Source organism: Lissotriton helveticus, chromosome 6 (genome assembly GCF_964261635.1).
Source record: "Lissotriton helveticus chromosome 6, aLisHel1.1, whole genome shotgun sequence".
Classification (NCBI taxonomy): domain Eukaryota; kingdom Metazoa; phylum Chordata; class Amphibia; order Caudata; family Salamandridae; genus Lissotriton; species Lissotriton helveticus.
The window spans coordinates 365,546,927-365,559,375 of NC_136067.1; the positions used below are offsets into that span (position 1 = coordinate 365,546,927).

At 52.7% G+C, this 12,449-nt stretch overlaps 10 non-coding genes across 10 annotated transcripts; all 10 read right to left on the reverse strand.

Moving 5' to 3' along the window:
• Positions 1 to 780: 780 nt before the first annotated feature.
• On the reverse strand, positions 781 to 971 carry LOC144764300 (U2 spliceosomal RNA). Its single transcript, XR_013596484.1, has one exon. It is a non-coding gene; the product is annotated as a U2 spliceosomal RNA (small nuclear RNA).
• A 998-nt stretch (positions 972 to 1,969) lies between these two features.
• On the reverse strand, positions 1,970 to 2,160 carry LOC144765674 (U2 spliceosomal RNA). The gene has a single exon (XR_013597544.1). It is a non-coding gene; the product is annotated as a U2 spliceosomal RNA (small nuclear RNA).
• A 997-nt stretch (positions 2,161 to 3,157) lies between these two features.
• On the reverse strand, positions 3,158 to 3,348 carry LOC144765675 (U2 spliceosomal RNA). The gene has a single exon (XR_013597545.1). It is a non-coding gene; the product is annotated as a U2 spliceosomal RNA (small nuclear RNA).
• A 990-nt stretch (positions 3,349 to 4,338) lies between these two features.
• Positions 4,339 to 4,529, reverse strand: LOC144765676 (U2 spliceosomal RNA). Its single transcript, XR_013597546.1, has one exon. It is a non-coding gene; the product is annotated as a U2 spliceosomal RNA (small nuclear RNA).
• Positions 4,530 to 5,535: 1,006 nt separating this feature from the next.
• LOC144765677 (U2 spliceosomal RNA) lies at positions 5,536 to 5,726 on the reverse strand. Its single transcript, XR_013597547.1, has one exon. It is a non-coding gene; the product is annotated as a U2 spliceosomal RNA (small nuclear RNA).
• A 998-nt stretch (positions 5,727 to 6,724) lies between these two features.
• On the reverse strand, positions 6,725 to 6,915 carry LOC144765678 (U2 spliceosomal RNA). Its single transcript, XR_013597548.1, has one exon. It is a non-coding gene; the product is annotated as a U2 spliceosomal RNA (small nuclear RNA).
• A 998-nt stretch (positions 6,916 to 7,913) lies between these two features.
• Positions 7,914 to 8,104, reverse strand: LOC144765679 (U2 spliceosomal RNA). The gene has a single exon (XR_013597549.1). It is a non-coding gene; the product is annotated as a U2 spliceosomal RNA (small nuclear RNA).
• A 998-nt stretch (positions 8,105 to 9,102) lies between these two features.
• On the reverse strand, positions 9,103 to 9,293 carry LOC144765680 (U2 spliceosomal RNA). The gene has a single exon (XR_013597550.1). It is a non-coding gene; the product is annotated as a U2 spliceosomal RNA (small nuclear RNA).
• A 998-nt stretch (positions 9,294 to 10,291) lies between these two features.
• LOC144765681 (U2 spliceosomal RNA) lies at positions 10,292 to 10,482 on the reverse strand. The gene has a single exon (XR_013597551.1). It is a non-coding gene; the product is annotated as a U2 spliceosomal RNA (small nuclear RNA).
• A 990-nt stretch (positions 10,483 to 11,472) lies between these two features.
• LOC144765682 (U2 spliceosomal RNA) lies at positions 11,473 to 11,663 on the reverse strand. The gene has a single exon (XR_013597552.1). It is a non-coding gene; the product is annotated as a U2 spliceosomal RNA (small nuclear RNA).
• Between the last annotated feature and the right edge of the window lie 786 nt (positions 11,664 to 12,449).

Sequence of the window (12,449 nt, forward strand, 5' to 3'; positions counted from 1 at the left end):
ATACCCACGTTGTCCTCTTTCTAGTATTTGCATGCCCCGCCCCTTCCTGCGCACTGCTTCCAGCCGGCTGGCCAGAAAGCCTGGCAGCCAGGGGATGCTGGGAAGCAGCCCAGGATGCCCTGGACAGCTCCCGGACCGGAAATGGACGGCACCTGGCCCCTCGCCCTCGCTTGCCGGGGACACTACTCCCCTGCAGCCTAAGGCCTATAGATAAGGCTTGGCCGTTCGTGGCCGTTCGGGGACGGGCGGGGCGGGCAGAGAAGGAAAAGGACTCTGTATTTTTCTTCTTGCTCAGAGAAGCCAAGGGCAGTGTCCACTTCTCTGCCTGCCAGCCAGCCAGCCTGCCTGCCTGCCTCCCTCCCTCCCTCCCTCCCTCCCTCCCTCCATCCATCCATCCTACTGACTTGCTGGGAACCTTCTTCCATTCGTTCCCCAGTGAAATGGATCCAAAACCAATGAAACTCTGCTGCTGGAAAAACAGTCTTTTTCCGACGTTTATCTCTTTTCAAAGTGCAGCGTCTGGATGGAGAAGGGGAGAAATAAAGAAATAATTTTTTATTTGTATTTTTTTTCGTAAACCCGAAAAATTCATAAATAAATAACGCACGGCCCGGGTGCGGCAAATAAGTCAAATAAATACATAAATAAGGCAAGACACGGTGACCAGTTTGCTTTTATTCACACGCAAACACAATAGCGCCACTTTACAGGGTTTGGTAGTGGAGCGCTACTCTCGTTTTCTCGTCTATTTTTCAACAGCATTGTTGTTTTCCCCGGGTGGGGAAGTGCACCATTCCTGGAGGTACTGCAATATCAGGTTGATGCGTGGAGTGGACAGAGCAAGCTCCTATTCCATCTCCCTGTTCCAAAAATCAATTTAATATATGGTCCCCAGATAGAGGACGTATCAGATATTAAACTGATAAGAACAGATACTACACTTGATCTTAGCCAAAAGGCCGAGAAGCGATAACCAGAATGGTGCCAGAATTAACGCCTCCCGAAGAAATCCACCTGGCTGACCCGGACCGGGGTCTTCCCTTGCACCGTCGCTGGACGCCCTTTCGCCTCTTTTTCAGACTCCCAGCAAGAGTTCATCATGTGCCGGTGGAAAGGAGGTCCCGGCCACAGGCCTTCTCCCGGCTCCCAGAGTCCTCCTGGGCTGTCGCCTCATTAGGCGTCACTTAGCATACCCACGTTGTCCTCTTTCTAGTATTTGCATGCCCCGCCCCTTCCTGCGCACTGCTTCCAGCCGGCTGGCCAGAAAGCCTGGCAGCCAGGGGATGCTGGGAAGCAGCCCAGGATGCCCTGGACAGCTCCCGGACCGGAAATGGACGGCACCTGGCCCCTCGCCCTCGCTTGCCGGGGACACTACTCCCCTGCAGCCTAAGGCCTATAGATAAGGCTTGGCCGTTCGTGGCCGTTCGGGGACGGGCGGGGCGGGCAGAGAAGGAAAAGGACTCTGTATTTTTCTTCTTGCTCAGAGAAGCCAAGGGCAGTGTCCACTTCTCTGCCTGCCAGCCAGCCAGCCTGCCTGCCTGCCTCCCTCCCTCCCTCCCTCCCTCCCTCCCTCCCTCCCTCCATCCATCCATCCTACTGACTTGCTGGGAACCTTCTTCCATTCGTTCCCCAGTGAAATGGATCCAAAACCAATGAAACTCTGCTGCTGGAAAAACAGTCTTTTTCCGACGTTTATCTCTTTTCAAAGTGCAGCGTCTGGATGGAGAAGGGGAGAAATAAAGAAATAATTTTTTATTTGTATTTTTTCCCGAAAAATTCATAAATAAATAACGCACGGCCCGGGTGCGGCAAATAAGTCAAATAAATACATAAATAAGGCAAGACACGGTGACCAGTTTGCTTTTATTCACACGCAAACACAATAGCGCCACTTTACAGGGTTTGGTAGTGGAGCGCTACTCTCGTTTTCTCGTCTATTTTTCAACAGCATTGTTGTTTTCCCCGGGTGGGGAAGTGCACCATTCCTGGAGGTACTGCAATACCAGGTTGATGCGTGGAGTGGACAGAGCAAGCTCCTATTCCATCTCCCTGTTCCAAAAATCAATTTAATATATGGTCCCCAGATAGAGGACGTATCAGATATTAAACTGATAAGAACAGATACTACACTTGATCTTAGCCAAAAGGCCGAGAAGCGATAACCAGAATGGTGCCAGAATTAACGCCTCCCGAAGAAATCCACCTGGCTGACCCGGACCGGGGTCTTCCCTTGCACCGTCGCTGGACGCCCTTTCGCCTCTTTTTCAGACTCCCACAAGAGTTCATCATGTGCCGGTGGAAAGGAGGTCCCGGCCACAGGCCTTCTCCCGGCTCCCAGAGTCCTCCTGGGCTGTCGCCTCATTAGGCGTCACTTAGCATACCCACGTTGTCCTCTTTCTAGTATTTGCATGCCCCGCCCCTTCCTGCGCACTGCTTCCAGCCGGCTGGCCAGAAAGCCTGGCAGCCAGGGGATGCTGGGAAGCAGCCCAGGATGCCCTGGACAGCTCCCGGACCGGAAATGGACGGCACCTGGCCCCTCGCCCTCGCTTGCCGGGGACACTACTCCCCTGCAGCCTAAGGCCTATAGATAAGGCTTGGCCGTTCGTGGCCGTTCGGGGACGGGCGGGGCGGGCAGAGAAGGAAAAGGACTCTGTATTTTTCTTCTTGCTCAGAGAAGCCAAGGGCAGTGTCCACTTCTCTGCCTGCCAGCCAGCCAGCCTGCCTGCCTGCCTCCCTCCCTCCCTCCCTCCCTCCCTCCCTCCATCCATCCATCCTACTGACTTGCTGGGAACCTTCTTCCATTCGTTCCCCAGTGAAATGGATCCAAAACCAATGAAACTCTGCTGCTGGAAAAACAGTCTTTTTCCGACGTTTATCTCTTTTCAAAGTGCAGCGTCTGGATGGAGAAGGGGAGAAATAAAGAAATAATTTTTTATTTGTATTTTTTTTCGTAAACCCGAAAAATTCATAAATAAATAACGCACGGCCCGGGTGCGGCAAATAAGTCAAATAAATACATAAATAAGGCAAGACACGGTGACCAGTTTGCTTTTATTCACACGCAAACACAATAGCGCCACTTTACAGGGTTTGGTAGTGGAGCGCTACTCTCGTTTTCTCGTCTATTTTTCAACAGCATTGTTGTTTTCCCCGGGTGGGGAAGTGCACCATTCCTGGAGGTACTGCAATACCAGGTTGATGCGTGGAGTGGACAGAGCAAGCTCCTATTCCATCTCCCTGTTCCAAAAATCAATTTAATATATGGTCCCCAGATAGAGGACGTATCAGATATTAAACTGATAAGAACAGATACTACACTTGATCTTAGCCAAAAGGCCGAGAAGCGATAACCAGAATGGTGCCAGAATTAACGCCTCCCGAAGAAATCCACCTGGCTGACCCGGACCGGGGTCTTCCCTTGCACCGTCGCTGGACGCCCTTTCGCCTCTTTTTCAGACTCCCACAAGAGTTCATCATGTGCCGGTGGAAAGGAGGTCCCGGCCACAGGCCTTCTCCCGGCTCCCAGAGTCCTCCTGGGCTGTCGCCTCATTAGGCGTCACTTAGCATACCCACGTTGTCCTCTTTCTAGTATTTGCATGCCCCGCCCCTTCCTGCGCACTGCTTCCAGCCGGCTGGCCAGAAAGCCTGGCAGCCAGGGGATGCTGGGAAGCAGCCCAGGATGCCCTGGACAGCTCCCGGACCGGAAATGGACGGCACCTGGCCCCTCGCCCTCGCTTGCCGGGGACACTACTCCCCTGCAGCCTAAGGCCTATAGATAAGGCTTGGCCGTTCGTGGCCGTTCGGGGACGGGCGGGGCGGGCAGAGAAGGAAAAGGACTCTGTATTTTTCTTCTTGCTCAGAGAAGCCAAGGGCAGTGTCCACTTCTCTGCCAGCCAGCCAGCCTGCCTGCCTGCCTGCCTCCCTCCCTCCCTCCCTGCCTCCCTCCCTCCATCCATCCTACTGACTTGCTGGGAACCTTCTTCCATTCGTTCCCCAGTGAAATGGATCCAAAACCAATGAAACTCTGCTGCTGGAAAAACAGTCTTTTTCCGACGTTTGTCTCTTTTCAAAGTGCAGCGTCTGGATGGAGAAGGGGAGAAATAAAGAAATAATTTTTTATTTGTATTTTTTTTCGTAAACCCGAAAAATTCATAAATAAATAACGCACGGCCCGGGTGCGGCAAATAAGTCAAATAAATACATAAATAAGGCAAGACACGGTGACCAGTTTGCTTTTATTCACACGCAAACACAATAGCGCCACTTTACAGGGTTTGGTAGTGGAGCGCTACTCTCGTTTTCTCGTCTATTTTTCAACAGCATTGTTTTCCCCGGGTGGGGAAGTGCACCATTCCTGGAGGTACTGCAATACCAGGTTGATGCGTGGAGTGGACAGAGCAAGCTCCTATTCCATCTCCCTGTTCCAAAAATCAATTTAATATATGGTCCCCAGATAGAGGACGTATCAGATATTAAACTGATAAGAACAGATACTACACTTGATCTTAGCCAAAAGGCCGAGAAGCGATAACCAGAATGGTGCCAGAATTAACGCCTCCCGAAGAAATCCACCTGGCTGACCCGGACCGGGGTCTTCCCTTGCACCGTCGCTGGACGCCCTTTCGCCTCTTTTTCAGACTCCCACAAGAGTTCATCATGTGCCGGTGGAAAGGAGGTCCCGGCCACAGGCCTTCTCCCGGCTCCCAGAGTCCTCCTGGGCTGTCGCCTCATTAGGCGTCACTTAGCATACCCACGTTGTCCTCTTTCTAGTATTTGCATGCCCCGCCCCTTCCTGCGCACTGCTTCCAGCCGGCTGGCCAGAAAGCCTGGCAGCCAGGGGATGCTGGGAAGCAGCCCAGGATGCCCTGGACAGCTCCCGGACCGGAAATGGACGGCACCTGGCCCCTCGCCCTCGCTTGCCGGGGACACTACTCCCCTGCAGCCTAAGGCCTATAGATAAGGCTTGGCCGTTCGTGGCCGTTCGGGGACGGGCGGGGCGGGCAGAGAAGGAAAAGGACTCTGTATTTTTCTTCTTGCTCAGAGAAGCCAAGGGCAGTGTCCACTTCTCTGCCTGCCAGCCAGCCAGCCTGCCTGCCTGCCTGCCTCCCTCCCTCCCTCCCTCCCTCCCTCCCTCCCTCCCTCCCTCCATCCATCCTACTGACTTGCTGGGAACCTTCTTCCATTCGTTCCCCAGTGAAATGGATCCAAAACCAATGAAACTCTGCTGCTGGAAAAACAGTCTTTTTCCGACGTTTGTCTCTTTTCAAAGTGCAGCGTCTGGATGGAGAAGGGGAGAAATAAAGAAATAATTTTTTATTTGTATTTTTTTTCGTAAACCCGAAAAATTCATAAATAAATAACGCACGGCCCGGGTGCGGCAAATAAGTCAAATAAATACATAAATAAGGCAAGACACGGTGACCAGTTTGCTTTTATTCACACGCAAACACAATAGCGCCACTTTACAGGGTTTGGTAGTGGAGCGCTACTCTCGTTTTCTCGTCTATTTTTCAACAGCATTGTTTTCCCCGGGTGGGGAAGTGCACCATTCCTGGAGGTACTGCAATACCAGGTTGATGCGTGGAGTGGACAGAGCAAGCTCCTATTCCATCTCCCTGTTCCAAAAATCAATTTAATATATGGTCCCCAGATAGAGGACGTATCAGATATTAAACTGATAAGAACAGATACTACACTTGATCTTAGCCAAAAGGCCGAGAAGCGATAACCAGAATGGTGCCAGAATTAACGCCTCCCGAAGAAATCCACCTGGCTGACCCGGACCGGGGTCTTCCCTTGCACCGTCGCTGGACGCCCTTTCGCCTCTTTTTCAGACTCCCAGCAAGAGTTCATCATGTGCCGGTGGAAAGGAGGTCCCGGCCACAGGCCTTCTCCCGGCTCCCAGAGTCCTCCTGGGCTGTCGCCTCATTAGGCGTCACTTAGCATACCCACGTTGTCCTCTTTCTAGTATTTGCATGCCCCGCCCCTTCCTGCGCACTGCTTCCAGCCGGCTGGCCAGAAAGCCTGGCAGCCAGGGGATGCTGGGAAGCAGCCCAGGATGCCCTGGACAGCTCCCGGACCGGAAATGGACGGCACCTGGCCCCTCGCCCTCGCTTGCCGGGGACACTACTCCCCTGCAGCCTAAGGCCTATAGATAAGGCTTGGCCGTTCGTGGCCGTTCGGGGACGGGCGGGGCGGGCAGAGAAGGAAAAGGACTCTGTATTTTTCTTCTTGCTCAGAGAAGCCAAGGGCAGTGTCCACTTCTCTGCCTGCCAGCCAGCCAGCCTGCCTGCCTGCCTCCCTCCCTCCCTCCCTCCCTCCCTCCCTCCATCCATCCATCCTACTGACTTGCTGGGAACCTTCTTCCATTCGTTCCCCAGTGAAATGGATCCAAAACCAATGAAACTCTGCTGCTGGAAAAACAGTCTTTTTCCGACGTTTATCTCTTTTCAAAGTGCAGCGTCTGGATGGAGAAGGGGAGAAATAAAGAAATAATTTTTTATTTGTATTTTTTTTCGTAAACCCGAAAAATTCATAAATAAATAACGCACGGCCCGGGTGCGGCAAATAAGTCAAATAAATACATAAATAAGGCAAGACACGGTGACCAGTTTGCTTTTATTCACACGCAAACACAATAGCGCCACTTTACAGGGTTTGGTAGTGGAGCGCTACTCTCGTTTTCTCGTCTATTTTTCAACAGCATTGTTGTTTTCCCCGGGTGGGGAAGTGCACCATTCCTGGAGGTACTGCAATACCAGGTTGATGCGTGGAGTGGACAGAGCAAGCTCCTATTCCATCTCCCTGTTCCAAAAATCAATTTAATATATGGTCCCCAGATAGAGGACGTATCAGATATTAAACTGATAAGAACAGATACTACACTTGATCTTAGCCAAAAGGCCGAGAAGCGATAACCAGAATGGTGCCAGAATTAACGCCTCCCGAAGAAATCCACCTGGCTGACCCGGACCGGGGTCTTCCCTTGCACCGTCGCTGGACGCCCTTTCGCCTCTTTTTCAGACTCCCAGCAAGAGTTCATCATGTGCCGGTGGAAAGGAGGTCCCGGCCACAGGCCTTCTCCCGGCTCCCAGAGTCCTCCTGGGCTGTCGCCTCATTAGGCGTCACTTAGCATACCCACGTTGTCCTCTTTCTAGTATTTGCATGCCCCGCCCCTTCCTGCGCACTGCTTCCAGCCGGCTGGCCAGAAAGCCTGGCAGCCAGGGGATGCTGGGAAGCAGCCCAGGATGCCCTGGACAGCTCCCGGACCGGAAATGGACGGCACCTGGCCCCTCGCCCTCGCTTGCCGGGGACACTACTCCCCTGCAGCCTAAGGCCTATAGATAAGGCTTGGCCGTTCGTGGCCGTTCGGGGACGGGCGGGGCGGGCAGAGAAGGAAAAGGACTCTGTATTTTTCTTCTTGCTCAGAGAAGCCAAGGGCAGTGTCCACTTCTCTGCCTGCCAGCCAGCCAGCCTGCCTGCCTGCCTCCCTCCCTCCCTCCCTCCCTCCCTCCCTCCATCCATCCATCCTACTGACTTGCTGGGAACCTTCTTCCATTCGTTCCCCAGTGAAATGGATCCAAAACCAATGAAACTCTGCTGCTGGAAAAACAGTCTTTTTCCGACGTTTATCTCTTTTCAAAGTGCAGCGTCTGGATGGAGAAGGGGAGAAATAAAGAAATAATTTTTTATTTGTATTTTTTTTCGTAAACCCGAAAAATTCATAAATAAATAACGCACGGCCCGGGTGCGGCAAATAAGTCAAATAAATACATAAATAAGGCAAGACACGGTGACCAGTTTGCTTTTATTCACACGCAAACACAATAGCGCCACTTTACAGGGTTTGGTAGTGGAGCGCTACTCTCGTTTTCTCGTCTATTTTTCAACAGCATTGTTGTTTTCCCCGGGTGGGGAAGTGCACCATTCCTGGAGGTACTGCAATACCAGGTTGATGCGTGGAGTGGACAGAGCAAGCTCCTATTCCATCTCCCTGTTCCAAAAATCAATTTAATATATGGTCCCCAGATAGAGGACGTATCAGATATTAAACTGATAAGAACAGATACTACACTTGATCTTAGCCAAAAGGCCGAGAAGCGATAACCAGAATGGTGCCAGAATTAACGCCTCCCGAAGAAATCCACCTGGCTGACCCGGACCGGGGTCTTCCCTTGCACCGTCGCTGGACGCCCTTTCGCCTCTTTTTCAGACTCCCAGCAAGAGTTCATCATGTGCCGGTGGAAAGGAGGTCCCGGCCACAGGCCTTCTCCCGGCTCCCAGAGTCCTCCTGGGCTGTCGCCTCATTAGGCGTCACTTAGCATACCCACGTTGTCCTCTTTCTAGTATTTGCATGCCCCGCCCCTTCCTGCGCACTGCTTCCAGCCGGCTGGCCAGAAAGCCTGGCAGCCAGGGGATGCTGGGAAGCAGCCCAGGATGCCCTGGACAGCTCCCGGACCGGAAATGGACGGCACCTGGCCCCTCGCCCTCGCTTGCCGGGGACACTACTCCCCTGCAGCCTAAGGCCTATAGATAAGGCTTGGCCGTTCGTGGCCGTTCGGGGACGGGCGGGGCGGGCAGAGAAGGAAAAGGACTCTGTATTTTTCTTCTTGCTCAGAGAAGCCAAGGGCAGTGTCCACTTCTCTGCCTGCCAGCCAGCCAGCCTGCCTGCCTGCCTCCCTCCCTCCCTCCCTCCCTCCCTCCCTCCATCCATCCATCCTACTGACTTGCTGGGAACCTTCTTCCATTCGTTCCCCAGTGAAATGGATCCAAAACCAATGAAACTCTGCTGCTGGAAAAACAGTCTTTTTCCGACGTTTATCTCTTTTCAAAGTGCAGCGTCTGGATGGAGAAGGGGAGAAATAAAGAAATAATTTTTTATTTGTATTTTTTTTCGTAAACCCGAAAAATTCATAAATAAATAACGCACGGCCCGGGTGCGGCAAATAAGTCAAATAAATACATAAATAAGGCAAGACACGGTGACCAGTTTGCTTTTATTCACACGCAAACACAATAGCGCCACTTTACAGGGTTTGGTAGTGGAGCGCTACTCTCGTTTTCTCGTCTATTTTTCAACAGCATTGTTGTTTTCCCCGGGTGGGGAAGTGCACCATTCCTGGAGGTACTGCAATACCAGGTTGATGCGTGGAGTGGACAGAGCAAGCTCCTATTCCATCTCCCTGTTCCAAAAATCAATTTAATATATGGTCCCCAGATAGAGGACGTATCAGATATTAAACTGATAAGAACAGATACTACACTTGATCTTAGCCAAAAGGCCGAGAAGCGATAACCAGAATGGTGCCAGAATTAACGCCTCCCGAAGAAATCCACCTGGCTGACCCGGACCGGGGTCTTCCCTTGCACCGTCGCTGGACGCCCTTTCGCCTCTTTTTCAGACTCCCACAAGAGTTCATCATGTGCCGGTGGAAAGGAGGTCCCGGCCACAGGCCTTCTCCCGGCTCCCAGAGTCCTCCTGGGCTGTCGCCTCATTAGGCGTCACTTAGCATACCCACGTTGTCCTCTTTCTAGTATTTGCATGCCCCGCCCCTTCCTGCGCACTGCTTCCAGCCGGCTGGCCAGAAAGCCTGGCAGCCAGGGGATGCTGGGAAGCAGCCCAGGATGCCCTGGACAGCTCCCGGACCGGAAATGGACGGCACCTGGCCCCTCGCCCTCGCTTGCCGGGGACACTACTCCCCTGCAGCCTAAGGCCTATAGATAAGGCTTGGCCGTTCGTGGCCGTTCGGGGACGGGCGGGGCGGGCAGAGAAGGAAAAGGACTCTGTATTTTTCTTCTTGCTCAGAGAAGCCAAGGGCAGTGTCCACTTCTCTGCCAGCCAGCCAGCCTGCCTGCCTGCCTGCCTCCCTCCCTCCCTCCCTCCCTCCCTGCCTCCCTCCCTCCATCCATCCTACTGACTTGCTGGGAACCTTCTTCCATTCGTTCCCCAGTGAAATGGATCCAAAACCAATGAAACTCTGCTGCTGGAAAAACAGTCTTTTTCCGACGTTTGTCTCTTTTCAAAGTGCAGCGTCTGGATGGAGAAGGGGAGAAATAAAGAAATAATTTTTTATTTGTATTTTTTTTCGTAAACCCGAAAAATTCATAAATAAATAACGCACGGCCCGGGTGCGGCAAATAAGTCAAATAAATACATAAATAAGGCAAGACACGGTGACCAGTTTGCTTTTATTCACACGCAAACACAATAGCGCCACTTTACAGGGTTTGGTAGTGGAGCGCTACTCTCGTTTTCTCGTCTATTTTTCAACAGCATTGTTTTCCCCGGGTGGGGAAGTGCACCATTCCTGGAGGTACTGCAATACCAGGTTGATGCGTGGAGTGGACAGAGCAAGCTCCTATTCCATCTCCCTGTTCCAAAAATCAATTTAATATATGGTCCCCAGATAGAGGACGTATCAGATATTAAACTGATAAGAACAGATACTACACTTGATCTTAGCCAAAAGGCCGAGAAGCGATAACCAGAATGGTGCCAGAATTAACGCCTCCCGAAGAAATCCACCTGGCTGACCCGGACCGGGGTCTTCCCTTGCACCGTCGCTGGACGCCCTTTCGCCTCTTTTTCAGACTCCCACAAGAGTTCATCATGTGCCGGTGGAAAGGAGGTCCCGGCCACAGGCCTTCTCCCGGCTCCCAGAGTCCTCCTGGGCTGTCGCCTCATTAGGCGTCACTTAGCATACCCACGTTGTCCTCTTTCTAGTATTTGCATGCCCCGCCCCTTCCTGCGCACTGCTTCCAGCCGGCTGGCCAGAAAGCCTGGCAGCCAGGGGATGCTGGGAAGCAGCCCAGGATGCCCTGGACAGCTCCCGGACCGGAAATGGACGGCACCTGGCCCCTCGCCCTCGCTTGCCGGGGACACTACTCCCCTGCAGCCTAAGGCCTATAGATAAGGCTTGGCCGTTCGTGGCCGTTCGGGGACGGGCGGGGCGGGCAGAGAAGGAAAAGGACTCTGTATTTTTCTTCTTGCTCAGAGAAGCCAAGGGCAGTGTCCACTTCTCTGCCAGCCAGCCAGCCTGCCTGCCTGCCTGCCTCCCTCCCTCCCTCCCTGCCTCCCTCCCTCCATCCATCCTACTGACTTGCTGGGAACCTTCTTCCATTCGTTCCCCAGTGAAATGGATCCAAAACCAATGAAACTCTGCTGCTGGAAAAACAGTCTTTTTCCGACGTTTGTCTCTTTTCAAAGTGCAGCGTCTGGATGGAGAAGGGGAGAAATAAAGAAATAATTTTTTATTTGTATTTTTTTTCGTAAACCCGAAAAATTCATAAATAAATAACGCACGGCCCGGGTGCGGCAAATAAGTCAAATAAATACATAAATAAGGCAAGACACGGTGACCAGTTTGCTTTTATTCACACGCAAACACAATAGCGCCACTTTACAGGGTTTGGTAGTGGAGCGCTACTCTCGTTTTCTCGTCTATTTTTCAACAGCATTGTTTTCCCCGGGTGGGGAAGTGCACCATTCCTGGAGGTACTGCAATACCAGGTTGATGCGTGGAGTGGACAGAGCAAGCTCCTATTCCATCTCCCTGTTCCAAAAATCAATTTAATATATGGTCCCCAGATAGAGGACGTATCAGATATTAAACTGATAAGAACAGATACTACACTTGATCTTAGCCAAAAGGCCGAGAAGCGATAACCAGAATGGTGCCAGAATTAACGCCTCCCGAAGAAATCCACCTGGCTGACCCGGACCGGGGTCTTCCCTTGCACCGTCGCTGGACGCCCTTTCGCCTCTTTTTCAGACTCCCACAAGAGTTCATCATGTGCCGGTGGAAAGGAGGTCCCGGCCACAGGCCTTCTCCCGGCTCCCAGAGTCCTCCTGGGCTGTCGCCTCATTAGGCGTCACTTAGCATACCCACGTTGTCCTCTTTCTAGTATTTGCATGCCCCGCCCCTTCCTGCGCACTGCTTCCAGCCGGCTGGCCAGAAAGCCTGGCAGCCAGGGGATGCTGGGAAGCAGCCCAGGATGCCCTGGACAGCTCCCGGACCGGAAATGGACGGCACCTGGCCCCTCGCCCTCGCTTGCCGGGGACACTACTCCCCTGCAGCCTAAGGCCTATAGATAAGGCTTGGCCGTTCGTGGCCGTTCGGGGACGGGCGGGGCGGGCAGAGAAGGAAAAGGACTCTGTATTTTTCTTCTTGCTCAGAGAAGCCAAGGGCAGTGTCCACTTCTCTGCCTGCCAGCCAGCCAGCCTGCCTGCCTGCCTGCCTCCCTCCCTCCCTCCCTCCCTCCCTCCCTCCCTCCCTCCCTCCATCCATCCTACTGACTTGCTGGGAACCTTCTTCCATTCGTTCCCCAGTGAAATGGATCCAAAACCAATGAAACTCTGCTGCTGGAAAAACAGTCTTTTTCCGACGTTTGTCTCTTTTCAAAGTGCAGCGTCTGGATGGAGAAGGGGAGAAATAAAGAAATAATTTTTT